Source organism: Bactrocera tryoni, unplaced genomic scaffold (assembly GCF_016617805.1).
Source record: "Bactrocera tryoni isolate S06 unplaced genomic scaffold, CSIRO_BtryS06_freeze2 scaffold_8, whole genome shotgun sequence".
NCBI lineage: Eukaryota > Metazoa > Arthropoda > Insecta > Diptera > Tephritidae > Bactrocera > Bactrocera tryoni.
This window is the reverse complement of record NW_024396456.1, coordinates 323961-344543: the sequence shown is the minus strand read 5'-3', so window position 1 is coordinate 344543 and position 20583 is coordinate 323961. Positions and strand designations below refer to the sequence as shown.

Below are 20583 nucleotides of genomic sequence, written 5' to 3'. Positions count from 1 at the left end.
AAATTTTTTCTTTGCCAAAGTTTATTTTTTTTAATTTTTTCATAAAAAAATTTAAAAACACGAAGTGATTAATCAATTTCTCAGAAATTATAAGGCCTATGGAAAAATGAAGTAAACAATATTTTTAGGAAATTTCATTCACTTTTATTTTCTATAATCTGCAGTAAGATTGCTCAACTGGTCAGTGAGATATATATGATTAAATGAAGACACCTTTTTTTTGGTCGAATAACGGTAAATTGCAAATATCTCAAAAACGTATTAATAAAAAAAAATTTACTCGATTTTCGAAATCAGCGAGCGATTCCACATACAAATTGGATAGTGGCGTTCATGAAACATTTTTGCTGTAAACCAGTGTTATTAAGTTTCTCAACCAATTCTGCACATCCACTCGTTTTTTCTGCGAAATTCATTATATTTCCAAAAAGGTTTTTTTAATACGCTTTTATTAGCTTCACTTGTATGTATGTATGTATGTTTGTAACTTTTTTAAGTGGTACTGAAACGTAAAATATTTGAGCGACAAGAAAGTATACTTTATATAGATATACTTATGTATATAAGTATAACCGCGCATCAGAAGAAATAATATCAAATTATGCAAAATGTTTAAATGAGTTGCGTCCACCCACTTTATCCGGAAAAACTGACGCACCTTAATTAGACAGCTTAATTCACCACAGCTGATGACAATACATCACACCACAATTGAGAACATCACCACACCCAGCAAGCGGTCACCACATGAAGACATAAAAAAAAGGATTGGGACGTTTCGATTTCCGACTGCGCCGCGTAAATACTACTTTCGTTTTAACCTTACCGCCATATACCTCTCTGTTAGCAGCTTTCGTTCCTCATACAAAATTCGCCAGAACTCCACGTGATCCAACAACAATCTCGCACTGGGATAATTTAAGCACCACGGTTCCAATTCTGTTTCGATATATTGAGAATTGTATCGTATTTTAAATTTATCAAACATTAAAGTTAATTGTACACAAAATTACTCGCGCATTTTCATTTGTATGCTTAATAGCGGGTGTAAGTGAGTTGTGCATACCCTACCCAATGGGAAGTTAATCATGGTCCTTCGAGCCGGATTGGGTGCTAATGTTGCGGGTTTCGCTGTAGTGCTATCAGTGGTGGACGGTGTGAGGTCGGCATGTACGACAAGCTTGGCAATACCGCTGTCTACCGACGAGCTATTCTCATTTATAATGAGCGCACTGTTGTTATTACTGTTCTTCTCTTGACGTTCTAGCAGTGCGTCTATCGCTTTCTGCCGCTTGTGCTTGTCTTTCACCAGCTCAGCAAATAGACTGGTGTCGCTGATCTTTTTACTGTATTCGATGCGTTTGAGCTTCAGGTCGCGTGAAATGGGTGACGATGAAGGTGAACGCGATCGGGTACGTGAACGTGAGCGTGTTCGACTGCGTGAACGCGTGTATGAACGCTTGGCATCACGGCGACGGTTGCGTGATGATGAACGGTAACGTCGATGTGACGTACGTCCACTCACCATCGCTGCAGAGACGGGCGAGGGTGGAGAGTCATAATGTCTAGTTACAGAGCGCGGTGAACGTGAACGTGAATAATGGTCAGCGCCAGCGCCACGTTTTGACGACTTTGATCGTACAGGGGAAGGTGATGTTTGTAGGTATTTGCTGCCACTATGACGGTGACTACCACTCGAAACACTGCTACTACGATATGATGATGAAGAGGTTGCCGCATACGCTAGTGATTGTTTGCTCCGAATATTTAACAAACTAGGGCTCCTGGAATATCGTCTACCATATTTGTCCCTGTTATTACTACCGAAACGATCAAAATCATGTGTTTTACGCAAACTGTGGGCGCTAGATCTATGGTGACGTGTATGATGAGACTCGTACGCAGGCGTTCGCGTATCGATTGCTTTTCTCCGCTTATGAGGCGGCGTAGTAGGCTGATGATGATGGTAGCGATCAGGCGACATAGTTTTATATTTATGCATATCAACACCACTGCTACTTCTACCGCTGTAATGATGACTAGTAGTACCACCACCGCTGGCATTACTTAATGAGCGATGCTGATGATGATGTTGATAGTAGATAGTAGATCTTCCTTTGGTGGACTAAGCGCATAACGTGTGCTACGTACGGTATGTCCACGTTCAACACTACCGGACACGTAAAGTGGTGGTGTATGTGGTGATGTTGCGGCGGGAAATCGTCTTTTCGCATTGGTACGTGGGGGTGTACGATGCCTTTGATTTGTTACGGTGACTTGTAGACCAGAAGCTGCCGCCGCAACTGTAGATGTACCACTCGGTTTTACCGCAGCATTAGCTGCTAAAGCAGCACCCGTCTTTTCAGCATAGTAGCTATTGCTACTACCTGGACTCATTGGTGGTGTATCTATGGACATTGGACTGACTTATTTTATTGGAGTATAAGATGATCCAACACCACTACCAGCAATGTTACGATCGGGACTCTTAATTGCACTATTGCCAACAGGTTTCACGTGAAAACGGTGTGCTTTCGGCGAAGGTGTGTAGTGACGTATACTCTCAGCTGCTTTAACTTCATCCAAGTCATTGTCAGAAATCGACTCGATGTTTGAGTATGATCTTGCACGTTTCTTTTTTCGTTTCTTTGATTTCTTACTACGCTTATGCTTTTTGTCTTTTTTGGCTTTCTTGCGTTTTTGTCTCTTTAATTCTGCTTCAAATTCATCGGTATCCATGGAATCACTACTTGCTAGCGCCGCATCCCAATCGGAAACTTCTTCATCTAGTAGTTTGCTCCTGCTGCTACTGTTAATGCTATTCTTTTTTTGTTTTTTCGTAGCCGGGTCATTGTGTGTACGATGGTGAGATAACATTGCTGTGCTCGAATCGTTGGGGGACCCGCCAGAAGTAGATATTTTATCACCTTCGGATTTCAATAAAACAGTTGTTGCAGTGCTAATTGATTTCGCTCCCCGAAATGGAGAGCCAAGAATAATGCGGCGTACACGATTTGGGGACAGATTGGATAAATTATCAAGGCTCTCTTTACGTTTCCTTCGGAAAGTATCATCATCACTGCTCATGTTCTGAAGTTGTTGATCTGTTTTGGGTGCATTTGGTGGAGGAAGTTGTGTGGAAGGTCTAAGATCTTTGCTAACATTTGGAATCACTGCATTGACACTTTGCTGTTTCGTGGTTTCATTTGGTTCCGAATTAATTTCGCCAGCCTCCGGATCAGAGAAATCTTCGGAACTTACATCAGAGTATCCAACGATGGCGTTCAAAGCATTTGTTTTCGTCGATTGGTTAATTGCTAAAGCTTCATCGCCATCTGCACTGGATCGACTTTGTAGAGACTGGTTGCTACTACTACGGCTGTGCCTTGATTGTCGGGTAGGAGAGTTTTCACGAGAAAGTGAATGTTTGCCACTCTTCTTTTTAGATTTTTTGTGTTTTTTAATAAACCGTCATATTCACTAGCCATTAGAGAATGTGAATTTCCACCAACAACGGTGCTACGATCGCTTACAGTGGCGTAGCGCGAATTACGATATAATAAAACTCCGGTTTACCGTACTGAGCGGCTTGTCGTCCAGTTTATTAATCATCATTTTATTCTTTACAAAAATCTTATTTCCTAAATTTACCTGAAGCCGTTGTGCTGACTTCACATATTCTTTATAAAAATCTTACTTGCTAAATTTACCTGAAGCCGTTGTGCTGACTTGACATTCCTCAGCATCAACGACCCGGCGTATCTTATATATGTACATATGTATGTAGTTGAATCTGAAGATTCAACTTACATTTCAGAGAAATAAAAATATTTTAAAAATACTTGTCTTTTTTTGTGTGTCGACGAGTTTGACAGTGGTGGAGTCGTTTGACGACGCAACTCGCGTGCTGCTGCCGCCCCGTTCTTTTTCCATTAGCGGGACGATTAGAAACACAATCACTAACACTTGCTGTCCCTGGAACTGATTTATTCGAAATTGGTACTCTCAACTATAACACAGTATTATTTTAATTTCTTCAGTTTGTTGTTTTTTTCCTTTTACTTCACTGCTTTTAAGCAGAGAGGAAATGTAGGCTGTCTGTTTTTTTGTTCTAAAATTTTATCCTTCTTGATTGATTTAAACATAATTCCAATTCACATGTTAAATATTTTATCAGGGATTTTAAACTCCAAAGCAGTAAATTAATAAATGCAATTTAAGAATGATTTTTGTAGTAGTATCCTATTTGTGAAATTTTCTGCAAGCTTCGCCGTCAGCGATGTCGCCCTGATGAATTACAAACAGCAACAACAACACGGCAACAGAAATAAAATTTATCATTTGTCACTTTTTGCCATTTAACAACTCTGGTTTTTGTTTTGATTGAAGGTAGATTTTTGACATACACGCAGCGGCATAACTTTTATAATTTTAACAACTTGCAGTAAATAATTTTATCGTATGTATTCAAAAAACTTTCAGGAGTATTAATAGTAATGTGTAAACTTTTAAAAAATAAAAAATTGAAAGAATTTTTCTGCTCCCTGCCCGTATCCGACGTGACCACTACCGATTGTCCGTTAGTCTAGAGCAGGTTGCATTATTATTTTTCACTTTGAGTCGTATATAAAACTGTAACTTGCATTTATTTGTCACAAATATTATATTTTGATCCGAATTAAATAATTTCTCACACTTTCACCGAAATCGCACCATTTATTAACACATTTGTAACATCTTGGTCATTGGTATAGAACTCCACTGTAATATCTCTACGAGTACGTGGTATTATCACATACCATACAAGTTACGAAGGTGTGCAGGGCGCCTTCTATTTCACTGGAGCGGTACTCCCGTTTTTCCTTGACCACGAAATGTGATTTCATTAAAGTTAAATGCGTGCGTAAAAATTTTGTTCTAATTTCATATGCATTTAATTTATATATATTCTTTGGGGTTTAATTGTTTCATGTGCGTTCTTTAAATGAGCATATTTGCATAAAATTCTATGAAAATGGCAAGAAAATTATGGAAGCTGAATTAAAAGGAATTTTTCTTTCCCAGCAGCGCACAGAACGATTATGATAACGACAGCGAAAAAACAAAAAGATAGATATGAAAACGACAGAACACAGTATATACAGTAGATAACCTTTTCGTGGTAGCTTTCTGAGGGGTGAATAGCGGCCATCTTGGATTTTCAGACGTAGCAACGTAGTGCTGTATATATTGAGGCAGTAAATACTTAGCAAATTTATTCTATTAAATAACAAAAACTATAAGTATTGTTGCTTAATATAAAAGGAAATTATTTATTAATGACATATATTGACTAATATTTGATTTAAACGCCATAGTGTGTCATGTTTCGCCCATAAAAATATCATTTACTGATAGTCAGATATTCTTTATGTAGGGAGTTCTTATTAATAAAAAGCAGCCCTGTTTTTAGATCTCTCGGTGGTGAGTTTTCTTCTGAATGAATTTGTTTTCAATTGACAGACAGAAAACATAAAACGGTTTGTATTCGTAAGTTTTTGAAATATTATTACCAATAATTTTAATTTAGAAAGAAGATATTTAGGCATTTGAAGCTGAATTTTTAATACATCGTTCTAATTCTCATCCGTACACTATTTTTGATAATTTATTTTTCAATATTTAAGTTATGCATTTTCCACACCACCCCAGAGGTTTGCAATAAAGCGCGTTACGGACTTTTTTTTTTAGGTGTTCGGTTCCCAGGTAGGCCTATTTTACCTTTTCAACTTAAAATAAACATAATTAATAATTTACATAAAAATTTAAATAAAATATTGCACAAAATAATTTAATAATTAATAAAGATTTCTAAGCTCTCACAAATAGATGCATCCAAAATCCTACAACTCTATTAAATATATTAAAATACAGAAGCTAACTTTTAAAAGGGGGAGGTAGTTACCTATGTGAAATGCACAAAAATTTTATGTGACGAAAATGAGGGCTGGCTGCCTGCCTATTAAAAATTCTTAAAGAAAAATATGTTCTAATTCTTATAAAAAGTATTTTAAAACGTCGTGTTGTGAATTTTCGCAGCAATAAAAAGGCTCTACAATTTTTAATATAAACTTTATTATTAACACTAATATGTATTCTTATTAAAAACTTCGACATATCTTTCTGTTCAAACTCAATTTCCAATTGATGTTTTCCTATAACGGCTAACGAGTTGTCAATTTGTATATGTCAAACGACAAATTACCACCCAGGATTGTATCCTACTGCATACAAAAATTTGGAAATACTTGAAGCGTGTTTAAAAATTGCACAAAAAAAAAACAACTGATTTAACATTAAACAACAACTAATATCCCAATAAAATTGAACAGATATGCAAAGTAATTCAATATAATCACTTAAATAACGTAAACACTTGCATTATTTAATATCTTTTAAAGTCTCGGTCATCAAAATTTAAAATTTATATGTAGTAATTTGAGGCGAGCTTTCAGTCTAAACGGACGTGTATTGATGCGCTCCGTAGAAACTTTCTTTAAAAAACAAAAATAAAAATAAACAAATACCAAAAAAGTGCATTAGGTGCAAGCGTTAGGCAATAACGCCGTAAGTGTTAATAAAAACATAAAAAACACAAAAATTAGACTTTTTGTAAACAATCAAAATAATAAAAAAAAAAAACAAATACATAAGTGCGAAATAAACAATAAAAGAAACAAAAAAAAACATGAGCGCGGCGCAGCCCCACCAACAAGGCCGTAGGCATTCTCTGAATGCCTACTTCAGCTTTGTCGAGCCTGCGAATACAGCTCATAACAACAAACAAGGCAACGGTGAGAATGATGAGTTATCGAAGCGAACAACTGAGCAGCATCATAAGCAGAGCGTACAAAATACAAAAGCAGCAGAGAACGGCAATCAACAACGGCCATCAACAAAAGTGATCACACCAACAAGTAAGCAGGTACCAGCAAGCTAATGCAGCCAGAGAAGAATAACATAACGCAAGGTGAGAATGTACCATTAAAAAAAGGCCAGTTCAGTAAACTGGCATTGATCGCTACGTTAATATAAAAAGGAAATTAAGTCCTTCAAAGGCAGCGGTCAATCCTAAAAATTTCAGGTCGGCACACCAAATATGAATAAAACGGGAGCTTTAAATGGTAACAGATTTGCCTTTACTAAGCAAGAGTTCAGACGACGTTGCGTAGGGTACCACCACAGTCGTAAAATGCCAAACCCCTCCAATTTATTTGCGTGAGCGTAAGTGTTCTCGTTGCTGAATTAAGTAAAATTGTAGGTACTAACAATTTCCATATAGTGCCTTTGAAAAAAGGCAATATAGATGTGAAACAAAAATTCAGTCCTACACTGAAAAAGTTTTATGGACATAGTTAAATTTTTGTCAAATAAAAACAAGAATTTTATTCATCAACTGAAGAGCTCTAAGGGCCTAGTTGTTGTAATCAAGGGTATAGAGTCCGCCGTAGACTCTAGTGAAGTCAAAGAAGCATTGGAAGAATGTGGTTTTGAAATTAAAACAGTTGTAAATATATTTAATAGAAACAAAATACCACAGCCAATGTTTAAAATTGAATTGTTGCCGAATTCGAATCAGCTTAAAAAAAATGAGACCCATCCAATATATAATTTGAAATATTTGCTGCATCGTAGAGTAACTGTGGAAGAACCACATAAAAGAAACGGTCCGGTAGAATGTACTAACTGCCAAGAATATGGGCATACTAAATCATATTGCACTCTACGAAGTGTTTGTGTGGCATGTGGTGATTTACATCCCACTTCCAAATGCACTCTTAAGAAAGAAGAATTAAATAAAAAATGCAGCAATTGTGGAGGAAATCACACTGCTAACTACAGGGGTTGTCCTGTATATAAAGATTTGAAATCTAGAAGTTGTCACAGGGCATTCAAGCACGTCACCGTAACCAAATGTTACAAACACCCCGTAATGATATTATAATAACCCTGTAGAGAAAAGTTCAAAACCTATTACTTCTACCAATAATAATATGCAAGGAAGCTATGCTAATGTGGTGAAAGGCAACACTGTGCAAATGCAACTGCCGCAAAATCCTCCAAATGGAGGTATTGAAACCATGATTATAAATCTTACACAGTGTATGACACAATTTATGTCTAGCATGCAAAACATGATCCAGGATTTAATAAAATCACAAAATCAAATGCTGCAAAATTTATTAAGTAAAAAAACGAGCTTACTAAATATATGTATATGGAATGCTAACGGTGTTAACCAACATAAATTAGAGATTATTAGATTTCTGTCTGAAAAAACATAGATGTAATGCTTATATCAGAAACTCATTTAACAAATAAAAATAATTTCAATATACCGGGATTTAGACTATATGTTACAAATCATCCGGATGGAAAAGCACATGGTGGTACGGCAGTGTTGATTAGAAATCGTTTAAGCCATTGCATGCTCTAGAATCTCATGCTACACCACAGTTACAAGCTACAACAATATCACTAAAAAATCGGGGTTGCGACCTAAACCTTACGGCTATATACTGTCCACCTCGTTTTAAAAATTACAGAAATCGAATTTAAAGACTTTTTGGAACACTAGGTCAAAAGATTTCTAGCAGGTGGAGATTACAACGCAAACACACGTACTGGGGCTCACGTCTTATTAATCCGAAAGGACGACAGTTGTATCAAACTGTTATAAATAGACACAATAACCTTGAAATAATATCTCCTGGTAAGCCGACATATTGGCCTAGTGATCGTAAGAAAATACCAGATTTAATTGATTTTGCTGTAATATAGATAAATCGCACATAACAGCTGATACATGTACTGATCTGTCTTCTGATCATTCTCCTGTACTAATAAAGTTATTTGAACAACCCATATTCGTTAATCCAAAAGTGGGTCTAACTTCTTATAAAACGAATTGGCTAAAATATAAAAAATACGTCAGTAGCCACATTAATATTGAGTACAAAATAAATACAGAAAGTGATATTGACGAAAGTATAAGAGAAGTTAATGATATAATAACCAGCGCAGCTGTCTTATAACACCAAACAAAAGATATACTCGTAATCCGCTTGGCTTCAGAAAAATCTCTAATAGAGAAATAGAAATGCTTGTAAATGAAAAAAGGCGTGCAAGACGTGAATGGCAGATAAATCGCTCCCCCTCCACTCAGCTTCAATTGAAAGCTGCGGTACGTAAATTAAAAAAAGCGCTCAAACGTGAGGAAGAATTGAACACCGAAATGTATATAAAGAAGCTGTGTCCAACTTCAAACAAGCAAAATTCCCTTTGGAAAGCCCAAAAGTCCATGAAGCCACCAACTGACTCCAACATGCCAATACGAGACTTGGGTGAAAATTGGGCTCGAAGTGACGAGGAAAAGGCTAATTGTTTTGCAAATCACCTAGAAAAGGGTATTTCAACCCAATTTGCCAAAGAATAACTTTAAGCTGTCAATCTTACCCAACACAGCTAAAGAGTCGATAGAGTCTCTAAAGACCTCACCTTCTGAAATTATTTGTATCATCAAAAGAACTTAATTCAAAAAAGGCGCCGGGATATGATAATATTTCCCAAAAATGCTAATTGAGTTACCAATTATTGCTGTAGAGGTGCTCTCTTTGCTCTTCAATGCAATTCTTAGTTTCGGATACTATCCAATTTCATGGAAAAAGTCGCAGATTATCTTGATAGATAAACCTGGGAAAGACTTAACACAGCCGTCTTCATACAGACCAATCAGTCTTCTACCCTGTCTTTCAAAAGTATTTGAAAAAGTATTACTATCAAAGATAACTCCTTTTCTCCATGAAAATAATACAATACCCATGCATCAATTCGGTTTTCGTGCGAAACATGGCACAATAGAGCAAGTAAATAGAATTACTAACGAGATAAGGAAAGCATTTGAGCACAGGGAGTACTGTTCAGCAATATTTTTAGATGTAGCTCAGGCGTTTGATAAGGTGTGGCACGAAGGTCTTTTATACAAGATTAAAAAAATTCTACCTTTAGAACTGTATAAAACATTGGAGTCTTATTTAAAAAATAGACGATTTGTGGTAAAAGTGGGAGATTTCATATCTGATGAACGACAGATAAGGGCTGGTGTACCCCAGGGCAGTGTGTTAGGCTCAACACTATACATCATATATACAGCAGATCTTCCAACAGCTAATAATGTATTAACTTCAACTTTTGCGGATGACACAGCTATAGTGAGCCGTAACAAATGCCACATTTTAGCATCACGAATATTAGCGAAGAATTTAATTTCTGTCGAAGAGTGGCTAGCGAACTGGCGTATAAACGTGAATGAACAGAAGTGAATGAACGTAAGTTTGTTATTACATTTTCGCTAAGACCAAAGATGTGCCCGGCAGTAAAAATAAACAATATATTATATAAGAAAACACATCTCTAGTAAAATAACATGTATGAAGATTAGAGCTGCAAATTTAAATTGGCTTTTAAATAAAAACTAAAAACTTAGCCTAAACAACAAAGTGCTTTTGTATAATGCGGTCATAAAGCCGATTTGGATGTATGGCATTCAACTGTGGGGTACGACCTGTGCAACCAATATTGATACAAAGGTTTTAATCAAAAATGCTTAGAACAATCACGTGTTCACCATGGTACATGCGTAACGAAAATATCCATAAAGACCTTGGTATCCCTATGGTAAAGAAAGAAGTAGAAGACAGCAGAATTAAATATATATCTAAACTCCGAGATCACCCAAACCCTCTGGCTAATGCTTTGGTACATTCCTGCGATCAAACACGACTTAAAAGAAGAGATATGCCAGCGTACTAAGGAGCAACGTATCACCAAAACAGCTCAATAACTTGCTTGAGCCTGTCTAGTTTTTAATTAGATTTAAGATTTTATAACTTATTGTTAGGCTTTAAGAAAAAGCAGATTCAATAAATAAAATAAAATTTTGAAAAAAAAATATGTAGTTTAAATGCTAACACAACACCCTGATTACCATGAAAGTAGCAAAAAAAGTGTAACACAACACCCTAAGATTTTCTAGAGGTGAGTATATGTATGTAAACAAAGAAAAGGTTTATTACTGTATATACTGAGCGACAGAATACTGGTCGATAAGCAAGTAACGACACTAATGAACTTGCCAAAAATCAAGAAAGGAACAAGTGTAGAATTCATCAAACTAGAATCCACTGTTTCAAATTGTTTGTCGATTCTATCGACACTAAATATTCCCACAGACAGCTGGGACCCAATTCTGGTAAACATTTGCACCACCGCCTTACCAGAAAAGTCGTTACTTCTTTGGGAGCAATCGCTCTCATCACGGAAAAAGTGCCCAACGTGGTAACAAATGAAAGAATTTCTTACTACCCAATATGAAATTGCAGAAAGGTTAGAAGAAAAAATAATCAAAACAAAGATCATTAAATACGACCAAAATAGAAGCTTCAATAGACTCCAAGCTAGAAGCAACAAAAATTTAAACAAATACTTTCACAAAACGCACTCGTTCCTATCCGAACAGAAAAAACACACGTCATGCGAACTATGCACAAGAGGGCATAAGCTTAAAACTTGCAAGAAGTTTAAAAAATTAAATATTAACGAAAGGAACAACTTTGTCAGATCCAAAAGACTCTGTACAAACTGCTTGTCCCATACACACAATCTTAAAAATTGCAAAAGCAAATATAATTGCTTCTATTGTCACAAAAGACACAACTCAATGCTTCATTACAGCAGATATTCTATCCCACCCCAAAGAAGCGCTTATTCACAAAGAACCACGGGTTTAATTGCAAAAGCAAATCCCGAAACCCTAAATTCAAAAAAATGCCAAGAGACACCACGTTGCTCAAAGGCACAAAAAGCTCAAACGCTGCACATCCAAACACAAAGTGGACTAGTTACAGAAGCAGTTACCACCATTCCATCTCAAGTTGAGGACAAATACCTTAATTCACAATTAAGGAAATTGCAAAAGTTAAGGAAAGTTCCAATAACAAACAAAACTATAAAAGATCGGTATTGTGAGCACTTCTCTAAAGCCACAACTACTCGATTAAATAAGGGCCGGTACGTCGAGCGACAACCACAAGAGCCCCGATTTTCCAATACCCCATATAAAGGTAGAAGAAACAAGGTCAGATTCCCTCTGACAACCTCATATAAAAATACAAATATATGTTCGCAACTTTTCGACCCCGCAGGATGGCTTTTGCCAATTATGATACAAAAATCCTGCTTAAAAAATCTCAAGCTATGTAGCGAGTTACGTCAGAGACTCCACCCATTGTATCAGTACAATCCACTGCAAGCTATTTTAAATACGAAATTTAATATTCCGTTCAATTAGCTTCTTTAATGTATAAAATGATTATTAAGCAATATATCGCAAAACGACCACAGTAGTTGTTATTTTTTATTTACATTTGCTTTGTCGCAACTTTGTCGAAATTGATATCGCATTTTATTGCTTATTGTTCTTTGCCACAACAATGTTACAAATCAACATATGTTGTAACATTGTTGCTGCCATTATTTTATTGATTACAAACAAATTAAAAGTGGTTGAACTCCGAAATTATTTTGATGTTTACGTTAAAATTTATGAATGAGTGAGCTAAGCAAAATCTTTGTATAAAAGCCATGTATTTCAATTTTATATTATTATTCATTAAAGTAATAATCAAGAAACCACAACTCAAGTTTCTTTACTGGCGCAGTCGGTCGCGAAATAATTCTTAAGAATTATTGAAAACGAATCGTTTATCATTTTTTTTTAAAAAGTGATATTTCAAACAAAAACTCAATATAATTTACAAAACTATATACCCACTATATAAAATAATGACATTTATGGTGAAGTGAAAGTAAAAGATTCATAAACTTTTTAATATTAATATATTCTAGAAGGAAAAGTGATATTGATGAAAAAAAACAGTTATAATTAAAACAGAAAAGTTTCTTCACCTATAATAATCACTGAAATTAAGCGAAAAAAAAAAAAAAATCAAATACCATGGAGTATCAACCAACAGCACAAGAACTATTGAAGGATGCTCAAAGAATAAATGAGTTCAGAGGCGATGGAACGATCTCATTATCATCATTCATCAGAGAGGTAGACACACTTCTGCCCCTCGTACAGGATCAGAACGCAAGAAACTACATCTTCGCAAGGGTAATTGTTAACAAAATCCAAGGACCAGCTTTAGACGTAATGAGGACTATTGGTGAGAATATGTCATGGGAGCAAATTAAACAAACACTGGTTGCAAATTTTGGAATTAAAGAGTCTTATCATTCTCTATACCAGAAGGTATTTTCGGTAAGAAATTATAATCTCAGACAATATTTTATGACATTAAGAGATATTTTATCAAAACTTAATGAAAAATATGAATATGATCAAAATAAACCAATAGAGTTTAAGCCACAAAATAATGAAAAAGTTTTGTTAAGGGCTTTTTTAAGCAATATAGAACAAACTTAGCATCGGTAGTGTTAAATAAAAATGCAAAAAGTATCAGAGAAGCATTCTCTATTTTGGAAGCTGAGGGACTAATTCGCGAAAATATTCATAATTCTAGTATGACATCGCAAAGATATTCTAGGCAACATCTACAGCAAGCTCAAAAATTTTCTAGTTCTAATAATAGGCAAATCCAACAACGACAAAATTATCCTCAAAAGCAGGAAAATTATGCAAAAAATTCTGGACAAACACGGAATTTCGGGCAGTCTTTTAGACAAAATAATAATAATAATTTGTATGGTCAAAATACAGTTCGAGCAAGTGTTCGTACGAATCAATCATATTCCCGTCCAGAACCAATGGACACCAATTACAATGAGGAAGTAAATTTTCACTTGGAGTCAGGTCGGAAAACTTACCCATAGTATTGCTAACAATTAACAATGAAATAATTAAATGTCTAATCGACACAGGTTCATCGATTTCACTTATGAATAGTAATAAGTTGAAGTCATGTAACCGAATAATATTAAAACACCCAATTAAACTTAAGTCGTTACGAAACGAAATAATAGTGGAAAAGGAAATAATCACAAACCTACCTTAAGAATTTAACGAGGATGCGGACATGGTTTGGAAATTAGATAAATTTGATAATAAAAAATGTGATGCAATTATAGGCCAGAATTTATTAAAACCATTGGGAGCTATAATAAATATGGAAAACAATACTGTTATAATAAATAATAGAACAATTAATATTTATCCAAATAATGAGAACGATAGCCATAAATTTGAGTGTTATGAGCTTAATCGGGAGGAAATTGAAAAATTACTACAAAAGCTAAATAAAGAAGAATATAAAGCCATTTCTAGCCTAATAAAAGAATATAATTGTTTATTTTATCAGGAAGGACAGGAATTAACAACAACTGAAAGTATACAACATGAAATATTAACCAAAACAAATAACCCAGTGTATTCCAAGATTTATAGGTACCCACAGATTCATGAGAAGGAAATCGTTCAACAAATTCAAGATATGTTAAAATTAGGCATCATTACAGAAAGTCGTTCTCCATATAATAGCCCTTTGTGGATAGTTCAAAAAAAGTTGATAGTTCGGGTAAAAAGAAATGGAGAATAGTGATCGATTATCGTAGGTTAAATGAAAATACGATTGACGACAAATTTCCTATTCCCAATATAGAAAATATTTTAGATAAATTGGGAAGGTCAAAATACTTTTCTACAATTGATTTGGCTAAAGGATTCCATCAAATCCTTGTGAAAAAGGAAGACCGGCCAAAAACAGCATTTTCTACACCATTCGGTCATTACGAATTCGTACGAATGCCTTTTGGTTTAAAGAATGCACCGGCAACTTTCCAAAGAATGATGAATTTTGTCCTAAAGGATTTCATCAATAAAATATGTGTCGTTTATATGGACGATATTCTCGTCTTTAGCACATCTTTGCAGGAACATATTGATAATTTACATAAAATTTTCAATGTTCTGAAAAAACATAATTTAAAAATCCAATTAGATAAATGCAATTTTTGTTGTAAGCAAACAAATTTTTTGGGACATATACTTACACCCCAAGGTGTTAAAGTAAACCCCGAAAAAATTAAAAGCATTGTGGAACTTAAGTTACCGAAAACACAAAAGCAAATTAAAGCATTTTTAGGAGTTACCGGTTATTACAGGAAATTTGTAAAAGATTATGCCAAAGTTGCACAACCTATGACCTCATATTTGAAAAAAGTTATGAAAGTTAATACGAAAGATATTAATTATGTAAATTCATTTGAAAAATTGAAACGATTATTGACAGGAGTACCAATTTTGAAGTATCCCGATTTTAATAAGCGATTTAAATTAATAACTGATGCAAGTAATTTTGCAGTCGGAGCAGTACTACAACAGGATGCCAGCAGAACTTTAAATGATCATGAGAAAAATTACTCTACAACGGAAAAAGAACTTTTAGCCATTGTATGGGCCGTGAATTATTTTCGGCCATATCTATATGGTGTACAATTTGACTTACAAACTGACCACCAACCACTTAAATGGCTTCATGCAAAAACACAATGTAATGGTGTGAACCAAAGATTACAAAGATGGATGTTAAAGTTAGGAGAATATAATGTGAGCATACAATATATCAAAGGTAAAGATAATAAAGTGGCCGATTTTTTGAGCCGCATAAATTCAGATATTAATGAAATAAATGCAATTGAGAATCAAGAAATTATTGAAAACAATTTTCAGGAATCTTTGGATAATAATATAGATGAAAATGATATTGGTACCATACGTTCACAACATGATAACTTTAATGATCTTATACCCATACTCGAAACAGTGGTTAACCGCTTTAAAACCCAAGTTATTTTTACGAACTCAAAGAACTGAATTCGAAACAAAATTTGGCAATAAGGTGATATATATAACTCTAAAAGATTTGGAAAATGAATTAGTGCCAGATATTTTGAGAAGACATATTAAATCGGGTAAAGTAGGAATCTACTCAGATCTGAATGACCATGACTATAATCGGTTACAAATGAAAATCTTAGAATCTTATAGTCAAAGAGAAAATGTAAAATTTGTTAAATGTAGTTTTCGAGCAAAGGATATGGTTAGTGAAGATGAAACTCTAAAGCAAATACATAATTATCATAAATATGAAACAGGTCACAATGGAATTAATGGGTGTTATGATGAGATTAAAAAATTAATTTACCGAAACACCAAAAGAAGTAAATGAAATAATACACATTGATATTTATATTAATAAAAAGCATAGTTTCCTCACAGCTATAGATAGATTTTCAAAACATGTAATTGCTTTCAACCTAGAAGATAGAAATAGCATTACAATTATTGAAAAGTTAAGACAATATATTGCGATAAGAGGTAAACCTAAACTTATGATTTTGAATAATGAGTTTAATTCAGTAAATGTGAAAAATTTTTTGAGAGAAAAAGAAATAGATATTCATTTTACTAAACCTAACAGTCATACGGGGAATGCTGATATAGAAAGATTACACAGCACAATCAGCGAAAAAGTAAGAATTTTAGAAATAGAAAATTCTCAAATGTCCATACAGGAAAAAGTATTTCAAGCTATAGAATGGTATAATAACTCTATCCATTCTATTACAAAAGCACGACCGATAGATGTAATGGAAGGAAAAGAAGATAAAAACAAAATCTACAATAGAATGTTAGAGGCAAAACTTCATAGAATTCAGAAATTAAACGAAAATAGGGAAGTATTTATTAATAATAAGGAGGAGGGATATGTAAAGAATTATAAAGCAGTTAGGCACAAATACCAACCCAGATACAGAAAAATGAAACTTGATAATATACATCCAATAAATATTAAGAGAATAACGAAATTTGCAGATCAACTTGATATTAGTGATATTGGCAATATTGGTCATCCCGACGACGAACAGTCTGATGAACGTTGAAAAAATTGGAAGTCAATCTGGATACTTTGAATTTACGGTTGAAAATATCGATTTCGTAGAAGACTATGATACTATACTACATATAATTAACCCTCAAGAAATATTAACTATTATTAACGAACTACAACTAAATATAAAACGGTCAGGACTTGAGGCAGATTCTAAACCACTAGAAATGCAACTGGAAATCATACGGAAAAAGGCAAAAACATTAATACCATATAGATATAAAAGAGGTCTAATTAATTTCATAGGCACAGCGGAGAAATGGCTATTTGGAACAATGGATGATGAGGATAGAAAGGAAATCGAAGAACATTTAAAAGTAATTGAGACAAATAATCATCAGTTAATAAGAAATCTTAATAAACAAATTAACATAAATTCCCATTTCAATGAATCTTTCGCTAAATTAAGAAATATTATTTTACATGATAGGGAAATTATAGCAAAAGATGTAAATGGTATTAAAAAAGATATGAGTGAAATACATATACAACTTCTTAAAACTGATTTTATAATTAAATTAAAAATTCTGCAAGATAAGGTGGAACATATTCAAGATAATATTGCAGCTTCCAGAATAGGATTACTTCATAGTAACATTCTAACAAATGGAGAAATTGATCATTACAATATAGATATAAATGAATTAGAAAATATAAAAATGGGAACACTAATTACAAGTAATGAAAACATCATATTTGTTGTAAGAATCCCAAGACATACAATAAAATTACTGATTACTATGATAATGCCCTTAACAAACAGCAAGAATAGAGAATTAATGTTTGAACCATTGAAAGTCGTAAAGTATAAAAATAATACTTTACTTTATGAAGAAAATAAAGATTTACGAAAACTTGTGCCAATGAAAAATTGTTTATATAAAAATAATTGTATATATATATTTAACAATGTAACAGATGTAATTGAAATTAATGATGGTATATTATTGTTAAAAAATTTTAAAAACAACCAGATAAGCAATACATGTAATACAAACATATTTAATCTAACTGGAAATTACCTAATATCCTTTATTAATTGTTCAATTGAAATAGAAAATAGAGTATGGAAAAATTATAATAACATTTTCAAACAAACTATACAAAATATCTATGATGTTAAAGACATAGAGAATCAAAATGAAAAATTAATGTTCGATGATATTTTATTATCAAAATTTGAAAACATTGAACAAATTAACGAATTAAGCTTTATCAGGAAACAACACTACATATATTTATCAACATTTTTTATATTTTTAATAATTATAATTGTACTTATTGTCTCACTCATTCACAGTAAAAGGAATCAAAGCATTAATATTACAAATACAAATTCTTCGACTCAGGAGAGTCTTAAAACAAAGGGGGGAGAAGTTACGTCAGAGACTCCACCCATTGTATCAGTACAATCCACTGCAAGCTATTTTAAATACGAAATTTGATATTCCGTTCAATTAGCTTCTTTAATGTATAAAATGATTATTAAGCAATATATCGCAAAACGACCACAGTAGTTGTTATTTTTTATTTACATTTGCTTTGTCGCAACTTTGTCGAAATTGATATCGCATTTTATTGCTTATTGTTCTTTGCCACAACAATGTTACAAATCAACATATGTTGTAACATTGTTGCTGTCATTATTTTATTGATTACAAACAAATTAAAAGTGGTTGAACTCCGAAATTATTTTGATGTTTACGTTAAAATTTATGAATGAGTGAGCTAAGCAAAATCTTTGTATAAAAGCCATGTATTTCAATTTTATATTATTATTTAATAAAGTAATAATCAAGAAACTACAACTCAAGTTTCTAAACTTCAAATTAGTGCATACGCACTTAAACATAAAATATAACAAAAATGTCTCAAAAAGTCAAAAAAAGAAATCAACACTTTTCATACAATATTGCCCCACAGAGGCTTAAATTTTCAAATATGTAAAATTTCAAAAGCAAGTCAAGGGATCACTATACTCCCAATGCGATACAGTGACGCACCTACACTTACAAAACCGTAAAGGTCGCTCTTATCGCATCTATCCAAGCGCTCCTCATATGGGTGGGTTATGGGAATCAGCTATACAAAGCATAATTATAATAAATTATCTACTCCACGAATCGAAGCCGTTCTCTATTCACGGCACATCCCTCACAAGATCCCTCTAATTTCATAGTCCTAATCGAGGGCTAAGGAGTACCCATTCTGGCCCTATAGGAGCCAGACGTGGAGATACTATCCTTCATAAGCCGATTTATTTGCCGATAATACAGAAAAAGCAAGTACTAAATGATCCACAAAATAACTATCAAAGAAACAACCGCTTTATATAATAACTACGAAAAGCAGTTACAAACTCGTAAATGCGCAATATACAGTTTCTTATCGTATGAACGTAAAATCAAATACGTACTAAAATATTTTTGAAACCAAAGCCATTTTCAACGTTTATGGCAGTACGCCGATATACATTCCATCGCATATACATACACAATACTAGGCAAAATATTCGCCTAGGGGCCCAGGATGTTTAAATGAGTTAAGTATCCACCCACTTTATCCGGAAAAACTGGCGCACCTTAATTAGACAGCTTAATTCACCACAGCTGATGACAATACATCACACCACAATTGAGAACATCACCACACCCAGCAAGCGGTCACCACATGAAGACATAAAAAAAAGGATTGGGACGTTTCGATTTCCGACTGCGCCGCGTAAATACTACTTTCGTTTTAACCTTACCGCCATATACCTCGTCGTTAGCAGCTTTCGTTCGTCATGTACAAAATTCGCCAGAACTCTACGTGATCCAACAACAATCTCGCACTGGGATAATTAAGCACCACGGTTCCAATTCTGTTTCGATATATTGAGAATTGTATCGTATTTTAAATTTATCAAACATTAAAGTTAATTGTACACAAAATTACTCGCGCATTTTCATTTGTATGCTTAATAGCGGGTGTAAGTGAGTTGTGCATACACTACCCAATGGGAAGTTAATCACAAAACATGTGACTTTTAGGTAATAAAAAAACTTAATACTTATGTATAATAACTTTTTTTTAACTTTGGCTGTTACGTCGATGTGAGCTTTTTAAAAATTGTGACCGAATCTAATGGCGGAGAATACGATTTAAGTTATATTCGTTTATATTTCACAATACTGGTAAATCTCATAAAAGAAAAAATAGATTATTTCAATATAAAATAAGAATTCATAAAAATTTTAAATACACAAAGAAATATTCTACCTACCCCTTATTTGAACCCCTCTACCTGAAAAAATGGAAAATGAGACAACCCACCTACCAAGCTTACCTACTTTCCGGGTCGACCACTTGAATTATAAGTGCTAGTCAAGAACAATAGAAATGAATTAACCCAAGTTTGTACCGTTACTTTTTTGGTTCCCGCGGGACATCATAAATATCATAAATATAAGGAATATATTAGGTATACAATCGAACGACAAAAACAGTCGAAGTGTACGGTTGTGACAATTTAAAATTATAAGCGAAATATATTTACATAGATTTTCAAAAAGTTTGTGTGTCGTATAGT

General features: G+C 33.8%; 1 pseudogene; it reads right to left on the bottom strand.

Annotated features, from left to right (window-relative positions):
- Positions 1 to 918: 918 nt before the first annotated feature.
- LOC120781969 lies at positions 919 to 13933 on the bottom strand (annotated as a pseudogene).
- Positions 13934 to 20583: the final 6650 nt, after the last annotated feature.